General features: G+C 36.1%; 1 protein-coding gene across 7 annotated transcripts in view; it reads left to right on the top strand.

Moving 5' to 3' along the window:
* The window catches only part of LOC127630898 (cAMP-specific 3',5'-cyclic phosphodiesterase 4D-like), a 199,725-nt gene that overhangs the window by 137,151 nt on the left and 47,271 nt on the right, over positions 1-15,303 (top strand). The window contains exon 1 of one of the 7 annotated variants that reach the window (XM_052108756.1): positions 8,526-8,725. The exons of 4 other annotated variants lie outside the window; for them this stretch is intronic. The gene's annotated coding sequence lies outside the window, so the exon portion shown is untranslated. Of the gene's footprint in view, positions 1-8,525; positions 8,726-9,149; positions 9,192-14,387; positions 14,445-15,303 lie in introns of those variants that run through there. 2 more of the 7 variants (XM_052108754.1, XM_052108755.1) reach the window with 2 other exon arrangements.

Here is a 15,303-nt window from a genome sequence, read left to right as displayed (position 1 = left end):
GTAAAAAATACAAAATACAAAATATAAATATATAAGTTGTAACAAAAATGTATTATATTCCCTCACTCCCCTAATGTAGCCTATGACCAATTTAATAGAGCTGAAGTAGTGATATGATAATATTTATTATCAATCTATTTCTGCCTAAAGTACAGTTAGTGTTAATATAGTAAGTTTAAGGGTGGTGATGTAATTCTGTGTCAAAATCAAATGGCTTCCGCTTCTCTCGCCTTTCTTCTCACTCATTCTTGCAAAGCTGCGATTTTAAGTGCTCAAGCTTTAAGAGCTTTGCACTCACACTGCTCTGTCCATTGAGCCGTATCCATCTACAGAGCCATACAGGTGCATTAGCCGAGGTTGTGCCTCCACCTGTGAATTTGATAATGCTAAACCTGATACTTCAGATGCATCACTAGACTTCAAAATCAGATGAACCGTGCTACAAATCCATACCAACCTGTATAATTGAGAACCAACTGATAAACTCCAAGTCTAGACAAACGATTTAATGTGTAGAGGAATATTATGACGGGGTGGGGAGAACCCTGTCCTAACAAATTACAACTGAAGTGTATCATTATGGTCAAATAAAATTCATATGTTTATTATTATTATACTACAATAACAAATTATGTTTATTTACAAATTACAAAAATAAATATAATATTAGATATAGATATTCCAATTTGAGGATCCTAAAGCAATAAAGTGAACAAAAAAAAAGAGTTCAGAAAACATTTACAAGTCCAGATATAAAAAAAATAAACAGGCTTCTTTTCAACTGATGACTTTCACTGGAATTACTGTAAATGTTGCTGATTCATCCAACAGACTAGTTAAGAATAATGTTTTTCTTTCTAGTCTGCACATGTTTTTGATTGTTTTTTGTTTTCCTATTTTTAATGAAATAATTTGTAGTTAGATGTGTAGTTTTTGTTTCTTTACACATAAAAGAGTACTAACAACCAGTATCAAAGAGTTATAGATATTCTAAACTCATTAAGGAAAAACAAAAACACTGGTATCGGATCAGAATCAGATCGGCAAAGAAAAAATTGTATTGGTGCATCCCTACATGCAAATGAGCTTTGACGCAAACTCTTTGTTGGCACTGGTTTGCCATAGAAGTGTTTGCCAGTAGCGATTTGTCCATTGTTGCCAAAGGTTTAGATTAGATTCAAACCCTTTTTTGTCATTGTAGCATGTAAAACAAACCTTTTGTGGCTCAGTCCAACCAGTAGATTAAGAACAAGATGGAAGATGCTGTCTGAGCACTACAAATACAGTGAAATACAAATAAAAATACAATCCGTTGGATGCAGGCTCACCACTACCTGTGAAAAGCTGCAAACTTCTGGAAACATTTGTGGCAAATCACAAGCCTATTTGCATGTGAAAATAATGAGGAGCAAATTTAAGGCAAGATTGCGAGAACTCTAGATGTTTTGTAAGAGAAAGTATTTATGTTAATTTATGAGATTAGGGGGAATTTTTTTTTAAGTCAAAGTTATTATAAATAACAATAAAATGAACCATTCTTTCTCCAAGACACATAGCTCATCATCCTAACTGTAGCTTGTTTTTGGTTGCCAAGCAAAACAGTTTATAGTCATCTTACAAAGGCTTCAAATGTGGCTCATCCAATCAGAGTTTAAAGTCAGAACAATGTATTTTATAAAGAACATATTAAATAAATAAAATTGTTTTCATGCTTTAAATGAAGAACTGAATGCACAGTATGAAAAATATGAATAATTTCATTTAAAATATAAATGTAGATTAGTCATTTAGATAAGGATCTGCTAAAGAACTATTTTGTAATTAGTACCTCTTTGTCATTCCCCTATATAATAGACTTATTTGTTTTCCAAAATCATTCCATACCCTGCACTGTTATCTCTGCTACAGATAGAGTAGCTCAGACTCCCAAACCCTGCTTCTGCACGTGCAAGTGACGTCATTATGTTGTCGTACTATCACTGATGTGACATCACTCAGCTCCTATTACAGCTCCTAATCCTATAACCTCAGCCACGTGCTCCCAGTATCTTCACATGAGAACACCAGCTACAAGCAAAAGAGTCTATATGTCCTTCAGCCGGCCACACAAATGGCTATGATGCTTTTATGCTTTGTGATTTCATGTTTCGTGACACTGTATAGCCTGCTGTTGAGTCACTATTTAAGTGTTCTGTGCTATATTGTACACAAGCTTTGACAGAGGGAAGCACTCAAATGAAATAGATACAAATATATGGGCTGTGCTTGGCTATGTTGGGTGAGTATTTGAGTGTATGCACAGTACAACATGCATATGATAATATTAGAAATGTACAAATAGTATTTAGGTCCCAACTGTGTTTTTTCTCTCTGTAACTAAATGGATCTAAGTCTTTGTTTATCTCCTTTTACCATTTGATCTTTCCTGTTTCTCCAGATTAATGCATCTTCAGTAACCTTGGTAATGTTGCATAAAGTTTGACCATGTTGTCGCTCTCATTCTGCCGCGTCTTCAAAAGATTATGAAATTGGCTTTTGAATATATGTAATAAAATTGGCCTCTGATTTCTATCAAAAGGCCTTATTTGTTATACAAATTACTGTTCACATAAACATTGACTGATATAATTTTTCGGCTTTGGGAAACATGAAAAATAACACAATGGATTTGTACAAGTTTTACACACTCTAATATAAAAATCTCTATATTAATGCTGATGTGTGTAATTTTTCAATGTTAAAATACTTTCTCTCATTTTAGCTTAATATGAAAAGGCTTAATATAAAGCTTAATATGAAAATAATCAATTTGTTGGTTGATTTCCCTGAAAAGTGTAAACACTGTGGCATTTTCAGAATATTGCTCTGTTTGCTTGAGCATCCTAACCAGTCCAATATACAGTACAGGTAGCAACATTGGCTCACTATTTGTTTTTACCCAGTGACTAGTAGTGACACCGACATTACACACTTCACATTTAAATTTGTTTATAAGTCTCTTTGTTATCTAAGTAAAGCGTAGGCTACATGTTTTAGTGAATTGGCTTACATTCATTTTGTCCATCCTACAGTATACATTTACATTTATGCATTTGGCAGACGCTTTTATCCAAAGCGACTTACAGTGGACTTATTACAGGGACAATCCCCCTGGAGCAATCTGGAGTTAAGTGTCTTGCTCAAGGACACAATGGTTTGGCCATGGGGATCGAACCAGCGACCTTCTGATTAACAGTTATATGCTTTAGCCCATTACAGCACCACTGCTTCCATATGATTTTGTCATTCAGAGCTCCAGACTCATTGAGCCCCTCAAGTGCATGTAAGATTCATCACAGGGAGAGACTGAGCCTTTGACTTCACCTTATGACTGAGATAAAAAGACTGTAATATGTTACTGATTATTTAATGCTTATGTCATGTAATTATACATGCGAAGCAGCAAGCTATCATACTTTGTTCCTCTGAATCATATATTTTAGTGTGCATACTACATTCTTAAAGAAAGTTAAATTAATAAATAAACCTGCACCCTTCTCTACTGTGTTTTATCTTGAAAGCTGAAATGGATTAGATTAACCCATTTATGTCCAATGTTCAAATTTAGTTTAGAGTTTATGGGGTCTAAAAAGAGTTCAAACAAAAAACTAGTTTTAATGGGTGATGTAAACAATCAATTTAATAGTTTGCCCATCTTTTATATGATGTCTGTCCCATACCTTTCATAATACAGATACAACAGCCATATTTGGTACATATAATAGGCTCCTTAAAGCAGGGCTGGACTGGGAAGAGAAATCGGCCCGGGATTTTACATGGCAACTGGCCCAAAAGTTTTTGAGCTATTTTCCTTTTCTGCATATCACGACTATGTTTTGCAGTCCGTTCTGCATAATGTGGCGACACATTTTTGCTTATCGCAGCCCATTCGGCACGTTTCGCGGATGCACCACCGGCCCGCTCGGTTCTCCCGCTGGCAAGTCCGCCCATGATCGGCCCCAAAGTGCGTCGACCCACCGGGATAATACCTGGAATGCCAGATTGCCAGCCCAGCCCTGCCTTAAAGTTTCTATTATTCATGTATTAATACGATTTCTCTGGCTCATATAAGTCATGCTCACAGTACATTCAAACTTGTCAGTGGTCACAAATCTGACCAGATGGAAAATGCAAAGCCTCAGTGAATTTGAATAGTTAACTGATTGATTCACATTGTAAAATTATACATTTCCAAAGTATTCAAATAAAATAAAAAGAAATTTGCATTCATTTTTAGTTTATTGTTTCCCTCCTGCAAAGGTAAAATAAGTAAATAAGTAAATTAAGTAACCTTTATTGAGTTTTTATGAGCAACTGCGAAATGTTTGACTGTTGTTCCTCACTGGTTACAGTTGTAACTAGGAATAAATAAAATGCTTTAACCTGTTTTATCACTCACTCACTCATGCAGTTAGTTTCATTTGGGTTCACTGGGAGTAAATTTGCTTACTTAACTGCAAAACATTTTTTTATTTTGAAACTAAAACAAATGAGAATCCACAAATGTATTTTTATTTTGCACAAAAATTCCCATGGAGAATGTTCCTCAAGCAGTAACAGAAGTTAGTGAGTGCTTTATCTGTCTGTTTTGTTGTGCACAGATCAGTTCATTCTGCCTCCCATAATTAATTAATCTGTTTTTTTGGTTCATAGTCAGAAGCATATGGCATTCAAGCTGTTTTGTATGTCTAAACCTAGTTTTAAAAAATTAGCTTTATTCTCTGCTGCTGCATTTGTGCAAAGTTCTACATTTCGAACTCAGTGGGTACACAAGGTGAAAGTGATGCTTGTTACTTTGTGAACTGATACCGTTACTTTAAATGAACCCTGCATTCAAACGTGATAAATCACCTTCCGAAGGGCACTTCAAAGGGAGATCAATCATGATAGTCATGCTGTATGATCGCTTCAAACTGAATTCTCAAAAACAAATGACTTAAAAAGTGAGTTCCAAATTACCCTTATTTCGGAGCGCAACACCTTTTAGCCCTACAAAGCTCTCACTGTGAATGGTAAAGGCTTTGAAGGGAATAGGACATAGGGATGATGACATCTGATTCTGAATCCCCTTGGTTACAGTTTCTCACTCTGACAAGCTCTGCAGAACTCCTCATAGGAGTAAATGGGAGATATTTTGGCAAAATATTCTAATAAATGGAATTGATAATATTATTGAATGGGCTGGAATTAAGCATATTTATCTGACATTTTTTTGTTAAAGAGATTGTTTAATTACAGTAATTTGATTGAAAACTGGAAACACTGTGAATCAGAATTGAGGCAACCGATTATAACAGTCACATAAAAAGAGAAAAGCCTAATTTGATGGAGATAACACACTTGATAATAAATGTACATTAGTTCATGCTGATGTCATAGGCTACATTTTCATTTGGGAATGAGGAATGATAGTTTAATCCATAGCATAATGTGTTTGAGATTTATTTAAAAAAAAAAATTTAAAAGACATACACATACATGTGTGTATCCTCTCTAGGTACCTTGTGTCACTTTTACAAGTTACCCAGCAACAACATGTTTCACATTTTGTTTGATAATTTTGATAAAATCCTGTTAAAAACTACTCAAACACACATAGGCCCTCATTGTAAAATAGCAAACATGTGTCAGAGAAATGGCAGCCGGTAATATTTGCTAAGACAGGATTGATCAGAAAGGCTTTTAAGGCGGGGCTTAGCAAAGGGACAATAAGGTCATAACAGTATTACAAGGGAGATGTTTATTTTGCATATAGGTAATAAGTCAAACAAGAGGACACTCATGTACAAATGCACACACTTTTTTGGGCTATGTTCAAAATAGAATACAGGCTAACTACACTTTAAACGGTTTACTATTATTTAAAAATACTAAAGGAAACATTAGGTGTTATACCATGGCAAACATTCCAAACAGGGCCATTGCTTAAATTTGCGGGATTAATTCAGTGAGTGGCAACCAGATCTTACCTGCAAACATTTTACCGTGTCTCTCTTGATTTCCCACCCCTCCTCCCGCTGTCCCGATTTACAATTTCTCCCAATAAACTCATGATTTTCTGCATCCACACACGGGATCGTCCCTTATTTTAATATGAAATGATACGTCCCATATCGAATCAATACGGGACACTATTTTTCCTGTAATCTCTTTTAACAATTATATAAGTTGGACATTTTTGTACATGGTGGGTAAGGGGTCATCTGAAAAGTGGTTTTCACGTTGTGCTGAAACATGCTAAAACTGTGGAGGGTGCGGTAAGAGACCGTCTGAAATGTCCACATATTGTTCAAATTGTTGAAAATTATCAGTATACATTTCGTATACATATATACTAAGATATACAGTTTACAGTCATATACTAACTGTATACTCATAAACTCATACTCTTATGATGTGTGATATTATATGCCATATACTGCAGCAGTGCAAAAATAGTAAGAGTAGTATGGTATAAGGTTCAAACATAGAAACATACACACTGCACAAATCAAGTCCCACCACAAACAGGTGAAAGAGTCAACAGATTCCCACAGCTTTTGCCAAAGGCCAGCACTGTGAGGAACGTCATAAGCCAGTCAGGTGTGCAACAATTGGCCACATGCAGACAGACTAATTAGCCGATCACTCTTCCTCGACAGTCTGATTATGTGTGCAGCTCATCTGTCTGCACAAACACTTGGTGACTGAGGAGGAAGATGTTTAACCCCTGCGCTCCACTCAGGAGGCCATGAAATCCATCGTTTTTCAGAGGTACTGCACAGTCTATAAGCCAGGGCATTACTTGCATCGAACAGTTGGTGTTTTTTGATTGACTGGTGTATTTCCAGACAAAGCTTAGAGAGCTTTGAAGACAAATTAGATTGTGTTGTACCAGCTGGAAAAATAAGTTTAGATGTACAAATGTAGTGGTAAGTGTGGCTATAGCTCTGTGTGAATTGGGTATGGTTTACTGTATTGCATGTGTGTTGGTGGCTTTTTCGTTGGAAACTAACTAGTTATTACTATTTTAATGTGCAGAGACAATTGTAAGCTATTCATTTGTAGGTTGACTGACTTGTGCTGCTTTCAAAATATTGCTCGGTTTGTTTGAGTAGTCTGACAAAGGAGGGTTTGTTCCAATCACCTGCAGCTATAAACGTCATGTGATTAATTACTCTGAAAATTTTGTTGTGACAACTGGCAGATGGCAACACAAGAAAACACATCAAGCCATTCACTAGTGACTAACCTGAGCTAGCAGAAGTACATTTCACTTCACTTAAAGGGATAGTTCATCCAAAAATGAAAATTCTGTCATGATTTACTCCCCTTTATGCCATCCCAGATGTGTATGACTTTCTTTCTTCTGCAGAACACAAATGAAGATTTTTAGAAGAATATTTCAGCTCTGTAGGTCCATACAATGCAAGTGAATGGGTGCCATAATTTTGAAGCTCCAAAATCCACATAAAGGCAACTTAAAAGTAATCCATATGACTCCAGGGGTTAAATCCATGTGCTCAACATGATATGATAGGCGCGGGAGAGAAACAGATCAATATTTTAGTAATTTTTAATAATAAATTCTCCTCCTTGCCAGTAGGGGCAATATAGACGAAGAATGTGAATCACCAAAAAAGGAAAGGAAAGTGAAAGTTAAGGGAAAATACTTCAATATTGATCAGTTTCTCACACACACCTATCATACTGCTTCAGATGATATTGATTTAACCACCAGAGTTACTTTTCAACTCTTCAAAAGTACTGGAGTACTTTTATGTTGCCCTTTTGTTAATTTTGTAGCTTTATAATTTTGGCACCCTTTCACTTGCATTGTATGGCATTGTAAATGCAAATTTACATTTTTGTTTGAACTAACCCTTTAAATTGGTTATTCTCACAAAACCTGTCAGGAAAATGTCCCGGTCACATTTAATCCCAAATCGATGCAAAACATGAATTTATATTTTGCATAAAGAAAATGAAGCCTACTTTTAGGGCCATTCAAATTTTTGCCATTGTGACAATAATTTCACACATTTTATTTTTTTTTTTTACATTGTGGTAATGAGCATTGGGGGGGTAAAATGTATGTAATGGTCATGAAATCTAAAAACAGACTCAACCTTAATGACCCTAAAAATAGGCTTCATTTTCTATATCCAAAATTCAAATTCTATATCCAAAACAACGTATTACTTGTTTCTTTTGATTTTGGAGCTACAAGGGGCCAGGATGTTTTTTTGACCAGTTTTCTAAAAATCAATAGTTTCTTTTCATGTAAATTTCCAACAAAATCTGGTTCAGTCTTCTGGCTCGACCAGTGTTGTGAGTTTGTGGGGAGGTAACAATCCCATTCTACTCCCTTCATGACCTTAAGTGAGTTATTTGGTCCTAAGTTGCTCCAGGGAGTCTGTGGCTGCAAGTTGCTTTAATGTCTGTTGCTGAATGACAACATAGAACTATTAGAATAAGGACCAGATCTTTGTCATTGCCAGAAATAACACCTCGGGAGCTTGCAGAACACTGTTACGGCGAGGAAGACAAGACGTCAGTGGCGCTCGCAGGCAGTGAGGGATTGTGTGGCTTTTTTTCACCATCTATTGAAAAACAGTGATGGATGATGGGAGCTACCTCCCTGACTGGAAACAAGCCTGTACACTTTATCTTCAGGAAGGGCTGTTGCAGTGGTATTTTATAGCAGGTAAGACTGGATAAGCTGAGTTTATTATAGGCTATACTTGGCAGAGCTTGAAGGGCTATTCATCAGTGGCAGCTTTGATTGCCATTTGATGGTAATGAACGATAATAACGTATGTTAATACAGACGTTTACCACGCATTGTTGCCTAAAGCTCATTCCAAAGCAACACGTTCGATTTATATATATACTTGTACTCACTGGCAAATTTGATTTTCGCAGAGAATCATCATTATATAAGTGTCATGTGATAATGGATTTTTGGCCTTGGATACAATTCACCATCGCTGTGACTGTTTTTTTTCCTTCTGGTGTGATGAGATCTCTCTGAGACTGAGAGACGATGGTTAAAATACCTGATGTTGGTGATCGAGTGCTCCCCAGTGGTAACAAGAGGATATTGTATCTAATACAAAGCTGCTTTCTGATAAAGCCTGAGAACCAGATGAAGTCTCAACTGAAGAGTCTAGGTAGGTTCTCATGGGACAATGTTTTTCTTTTCTTTTGGGAAACGTATCACAGGCAGGATTGTCATGCTTTGATGTTGACAACACTCACAGTGTGTGGTAATTGCAATATTTTGAATAGTAATTAAGATGAGATTTATTTACTTCATATGTTCTCATACATTTGAATAAGTAAACGCTGAGTAATCTGCAAAAATATTTATATGCTTACAACACTGTTTGTGACCACATTTTTGGAGAATTATAGTCAGGGTTGTAAGCATATAATTATCACAAACTCTAACACACTGACTCTAGAGCTGGTTACCCCAAATTATTCACATGTACACTACCAGTCAAATGTTTAAATGCATCTACTCATTCTTCATTATAAATATTTTCTACTTTTTAGAATAAATGCAAAGTCATCAAAACTGTAAAATAACACAAATTGAAGTACGGGCATTATGTAGTGACCAAAAATGTTTTACAAATTCAAACTAGATGTTTTAGCTTCTTCAAAGTAGCCATCCTTTGCCTAGCTTACAGCTCTGGACACACTGGTCATTCTCTCAACCAGCTCCATGAGGTGCCACCTTGGATGCTTTTTAAACAGTATTGAAGGAGTTCCCAATTTATACTGGGTATTTATTGGCTGATTTTCCTTCACAATCTAGTCCAACAAAAAAAAGAACCTTGTCAAATGCTTTAAGTTCTCCATATTGTTGCGATGATCTTTGAAGTTCTAATATATAAAGAATTATTCAAATCTGAGGTGCAGTGGGTAGTGACACAGAGCAGTTGCGATCGCAGGTTTGAGTCTGTATTTCATCATGTTATGATTCCCAGTCTCTGATCCCTTTCTTTCCTACTACCTTCCTGTCTACTTCCCTGTGTTCTTGTGCCATTTTCATACAAAGTATTTTAAAACTAGACTTACATTTCCTGAAAAAAAAGTGAGTTGTGCTTGCCATTGACAAACTCATCCATAATCGAGCTGTTCAGTGACGTCAATTTGTAGGCAACCCGGCAGTCTAATTTGCCATGGGGTCCCTCTGGATTTTCCTATGGGGTTTTATAATGGGAGTTTTGGTTTTATGAGTAAATAAAGTCTGTGGTTAACATTACTTGATGACATGTGGACATTTATTTTCTACAACATAAATGACACACTTTCATGTCTCAAACGTGAATTTTGAAGCTGGCCTCTTATTTTTACTATGTTGCTTCAATACAGCTTCAAAATTCACATTTGCGGTATGACTGTGTCATTTATGTTGTAAAAAAAACAATTCCACATATCATCAAGTTATGTTAACCACAGACCTTATTTTCCTCATAAATCCAAAACTCTCATTATAAAACCCCATAGGAAAATCCAGAAGGAAACCCATTTGTGGACTACAACCTGAGCAGCTCTATGCTAGGGTGGTTCTTGCCAGGGCGTTGGTATGTGCATTTCTACGCGGTTGCTTAGATGTTCTGGTCCCTAAAACTTACTCGGGGCCCTCATTCAGTAAAACTAAGAGCTTTTTCACCCATTTTTATCATCTGCAAGGCAAAAAATCTGCGAGGTGTCATTCATGTCCATAACACAATCCCTAACCCTAAGTATGAGCAATAGTAATCGTTATGCTTGCCTTGCAAGCACCACTAATGAGTTGCACAGTTTAATGAGCAAGCTGGCCCTGATCAGTCATTTGACCACATCACCATCATGCAACACAGATGCATAAATAAACTGGTACATACAGCATTTAACAGACCAAAGCTGTTTTCTCTATGCCGTGGGTTAAACTGGCTGTGAGTAGAAATGTAGTGTCTGTGGCATCGTACGTTTTATGAAAGAATGTTTTTGATGTGCATCAGTTCCCGTCTGTCTGATTAGATCAGTCTGGGCATAAAAGCTCTTTAGAAACAGTACCGAGTTAATGAAAGTGTGATCGCAGCCGATCAGCAGAATTCCACGAAACAAGTGTGTAGGATTGTGCACGCTTATATGCAGTTACACACTGACTCTAGTCTCACTGCATTAATGTTTGTTAATGGCTGATTCAGCTTACTGATATCTTAAATGATTTCAGCACCTGCTTCTTGGTCACCCACCTGCTCTCTCTCTCTCTCTCTCTCTCTCTCTCTCTCTCTCTCTCTCTCTCTCTCTCGCTCTCTCTCTATCTCTCTCGCTCTCTCTGTCTGTCTTTCATCCACTCATCTACCATTCTGCACACCCTCCAGTCTAATCTCAATCACTCTTTGCTGTCATCCATCCTCACAATACTGAAAACTGGTCAAACTGACCCAGGAAGGCTTGCTCGGCTTCTGGTTGCTATTCCCTTCCAGTTTAGCTCTCGGTGCCCACATTGTAGCTCAGCAATGAGTTTACCAATAAACTCAGAACTTTGTTCCCTGGAAAGGATCGCCCGTTACCGTAGTGCCTGCATCAACAGCTCGCTGTTTGCCATCAACAAACCCATTGAGATCAAACCCAGGAGAAAATGGTAAAGCTTTATGTCTGGGATGTGTGGTGACCACTAGAATAGCGTTTATTTTAATTAGTTTTAGGATTGGATTTTAATTCTTGAGTGGGTTGATTTGTTGTCAATTTTAAATATTCCCTTGGGGCGTTGGTTGTGGTAAGCGATCCAGATATAGATTTTTATGTTATAGTTCTTGTTAACGTGACATGTGGTGGTTATAAGAATAGTCTGCTACTTATGTCTAAGCTGTAAATTAGATTTAATATTGGACTATAATTCAGCAATGGTTTAGTATGTGAGGTTTGATTTGTTGTCATTTTTAAATATTATCTTGGGACATTGTTTGTTCATGTTAACTTTAAATTTACATTTTATTCCAGCAGGTTGGACCATATACCATTTGAATGCTGATGTTTTATGAACATACTTGAGCTTGTTACTAAAAATGGGTTATTCATATGAATTTACTTATAAATATAAATGTTTTAAACACCGTCTATACGTGATAACTAGCTGACATACAGCAGTTGTGAGCCCATTGATTTCCTTAAAGATCTTTTAATGCTTCTCGCCTCTGATAAAACTCTTTTATCTCCAGCTCGATTAGATAAATGGCAATATATAGCCTGAATTGAGTGACAGTCATGACCTGTGCTGTGTAAATGTCAGTCATTATGGACACATTCATAACAAATTTGTGTTCATTTAAAAAAGTATTAGTTTACAATAGCATTATTTTAAAGACCCTCAGAAAATGCCCTTGTTTTGCCATTTGAACAATCCAGCAAGGAGCATGTGCGAGAGAATGGTATGTGTGTGTGTGTGTGTGAGAGAGAGAGAGAGAGAGAGAGAGAGAGATTAGGTCAGTATGAATGGCAGCCTAACACAAGTGCTCGGCAACAGAGTTGCTATCAGTTATGTGCCTTATGCTAATGCCAATAAACAGCAAGCGCACACTAAGATACAGACTTAGATTGGACAGGTAAAGGAGCTCATGGACATATGCCAGATAATACTTGAAGCAGGGGCGTAGATTCCAGGTGGCTTGATTTGAAGTATAGATTCACAGAAAAATCTTTGTTATATTTATTCAAGTGCCATTTAGCCTATAGTGGCACAGCCCTTTTCCAACACCTCTGCATTCTATTATTCATTCAGTCAGTAGCAGCTTGCTAATGCCACTGTTGCGTCTGTCTCTGCATGATTTTTTATCATCCAAGTAATTGTGAGTGGGAGGTTTAGCACATTTACCACATTGAACATATTCATCACTTTTAATGTAGTTTTTTCTTTTTCTTAAAACAACTCTCAATTTTTTTATAGCAATAATTTGTAGGCAAATGGCAAGGTTATTACTGGAGATGGCACAGACATAGGCCTACCATCTGTTATCAGTGAGGTATGTTTAGACAGATCGAATGCTTTGTAAGTGTCTCTCTCTCTCTCTCTCTAATTTAATTGCATATACAAATATTTGCTGAGAAAGCCCCTCATATAACAATAATTAAATAATGATAAAGTTATCTTTAAATCTAAATATGGAAAGTATATTCACAACACGCAATGCAAATTCCGATTATTCTGACTAGCACGTCATTTAATTCAAGTTCACATGTTCATTCGTTTTGGTGTGCAGATATAAATTGCTCCATAAATGTTGTGGATATATTCATTAATCTCATGAATGAGGTAAATACCTCATTCAAGAGTCCAAATTATACATGAGATTAATTAATTAATCTCCTATAAGTAAATAAAGTATTCATTCAAATATTCAAGTCATTTCAATTGACGGAAGTGGTCCTGACTGAATTCCTATTTTTTGCAGAATAATCCATGTCCTTACATTGGCTTTTGTTGTTTGTGTAATAGTGACAGATCCTGGCAGAGTTTCATAAAGCTTGTTATGTGAAGGAACTGAGTTACTCACATAACAAGGATTTAAAACATCCCCTCAGCTCACCTCCATTCACTTCACACGACAATAGATGACTTTACTCATGCGTTACTATGCAAAACACTTTAATGTAATGACGTAATTGACAGTGTTGCATCTGAAGAAAATGAAGGCTATTTTAGAGCACTTCAAATTTTTTAATTATGACATTATTTTCATGAAAATGTAGTGCATTCTCAATAATATAATGTGAAAATGTATTTTAAAAAATCATTTTAAAGTACTTTTGTACAAGAAGTATACCTCATTGTGTCATTTGTTGCACTTAAACTAATTTATGCTGATTAAAAAAAAAAATAATAATAATTGTGTCCAGAGAACATGATTTTCATTTCTACATTACAGTAATGGGAATTCATTTTGAGAAAAACGTGCTCGTCATAATGCAAAATGTTTTAATGTTCCTAAATGTTGGCTTCATTTTTGAATAGATTGTTCTATTATTTAATAAAATCAGCTCTTTTTTTTAAATCTTGGTTGCTTTGCAGTGATAGTTTCACTTACAATTGAACAGCTCAAAAGCTTGTACTACAGACAAGGCAGGTGAAAAAACAGACAGGTGTTATTGGATTATAGAGTGAGATAAGAGGAGTGACGTTGACTTGTTTCTTGCACAAAGCTGCTGCTCTCTTATTTGAGGTCAGTCTGTCTGTATCAAGAGACTACAGTATGATTAAGGAGACTTAAACTAGTATAGTTTTTATGTATTCTGTCCTCCAAACTAAAATTCCAGTATTATCATATTTTTATTTTTTTTAAAGATGTTGGGTAAACAAGTGAAAACAATAAACACACTGGCATTAAGGCAAGAAGTTGGGGAAAGCTCTAACATTGATAATGGGGGTAAGTTGCCATGAGTTTTAAATGTTGTCATTTTATACATTTCTATTTCTGTTGGTCAAAAAAACATTTCGATATTTTTGCATATTGCATTGACCATTTTTGTTGTTCCTTGAATTGTTTTGTGATTCATAACTGTTTAAAGTAGTTTATAATACTATTAAACAGCCGACAGTATTATACAACCCCAGTTCCGAAAACAAAAATGTGACAGTATGCAAAATCCTAATAAAAACAATTTACAATAATTTGTCAATTATAATCACCCTTGGCTATACTGAAAGCTCTAACTACACATTATATTATGTTTTACCCTGTGAATTTCATAGTTTTTTTATGTAAAGTAATTTCAAATCAGATGATTGCAACACATTCCAAAAAAGTTGGGACAGTCAAGTGTTTATCCACTGTGAAACATCACCATATCATCTAATAACTTTTATTAAGCATTTTGGCACTGAAGACACAAGTTTTTTAAGTTTAAAAAGTGGAATTTTCACCCATTCATCCATTATGTAGGTCTTTAGCTGCACAATTGGATGGGATCTTTGTTGTCAGATGATATGCTTAATAATGCACACGCACTCTCTGCTCACACATACATGCACTTGTAATCCGGGCAGTATGTGGTTTGAAGTTGTCCTGCTGGAAAATGCAGGGAGGTCTCTGGAAAAGATGGTGCTCCAAAATTTGAACATATCTGTCTGCATTCATGGTGTTCTCACAGATGTGTAAGTTACCCATGCCATGGGCACTGACACACGTCTGGCCCATACAGACATTGGCTTTTGGACCTGATGCTAATAACAGCTTGGATGGCCCTTTTACTCTTTGGCCCAGATAACATGACGGCTGTGTTTTT

Source organism: Xyrauchen texanus, chromosome 37, assembly GCF_025860055.1.
Source record: "Xyrauchen texanus isolate HMW12.3.18 chromosome 37, RBS_HiC_50CHRs, whole genome shotgun sequence".
Taxonomy (NCBI): domain Eukaryota; kingdom Metazoa; phylum Chordata; class Actinopteri; order Cypriniformes; family Catostomidae; genus Xyrauchen; species Xyrauchen texanus.
Note: the sequence above shows the minus strand (reverse complement) of the source record. Positions and strands in the feature narration are given on the sequence as shown.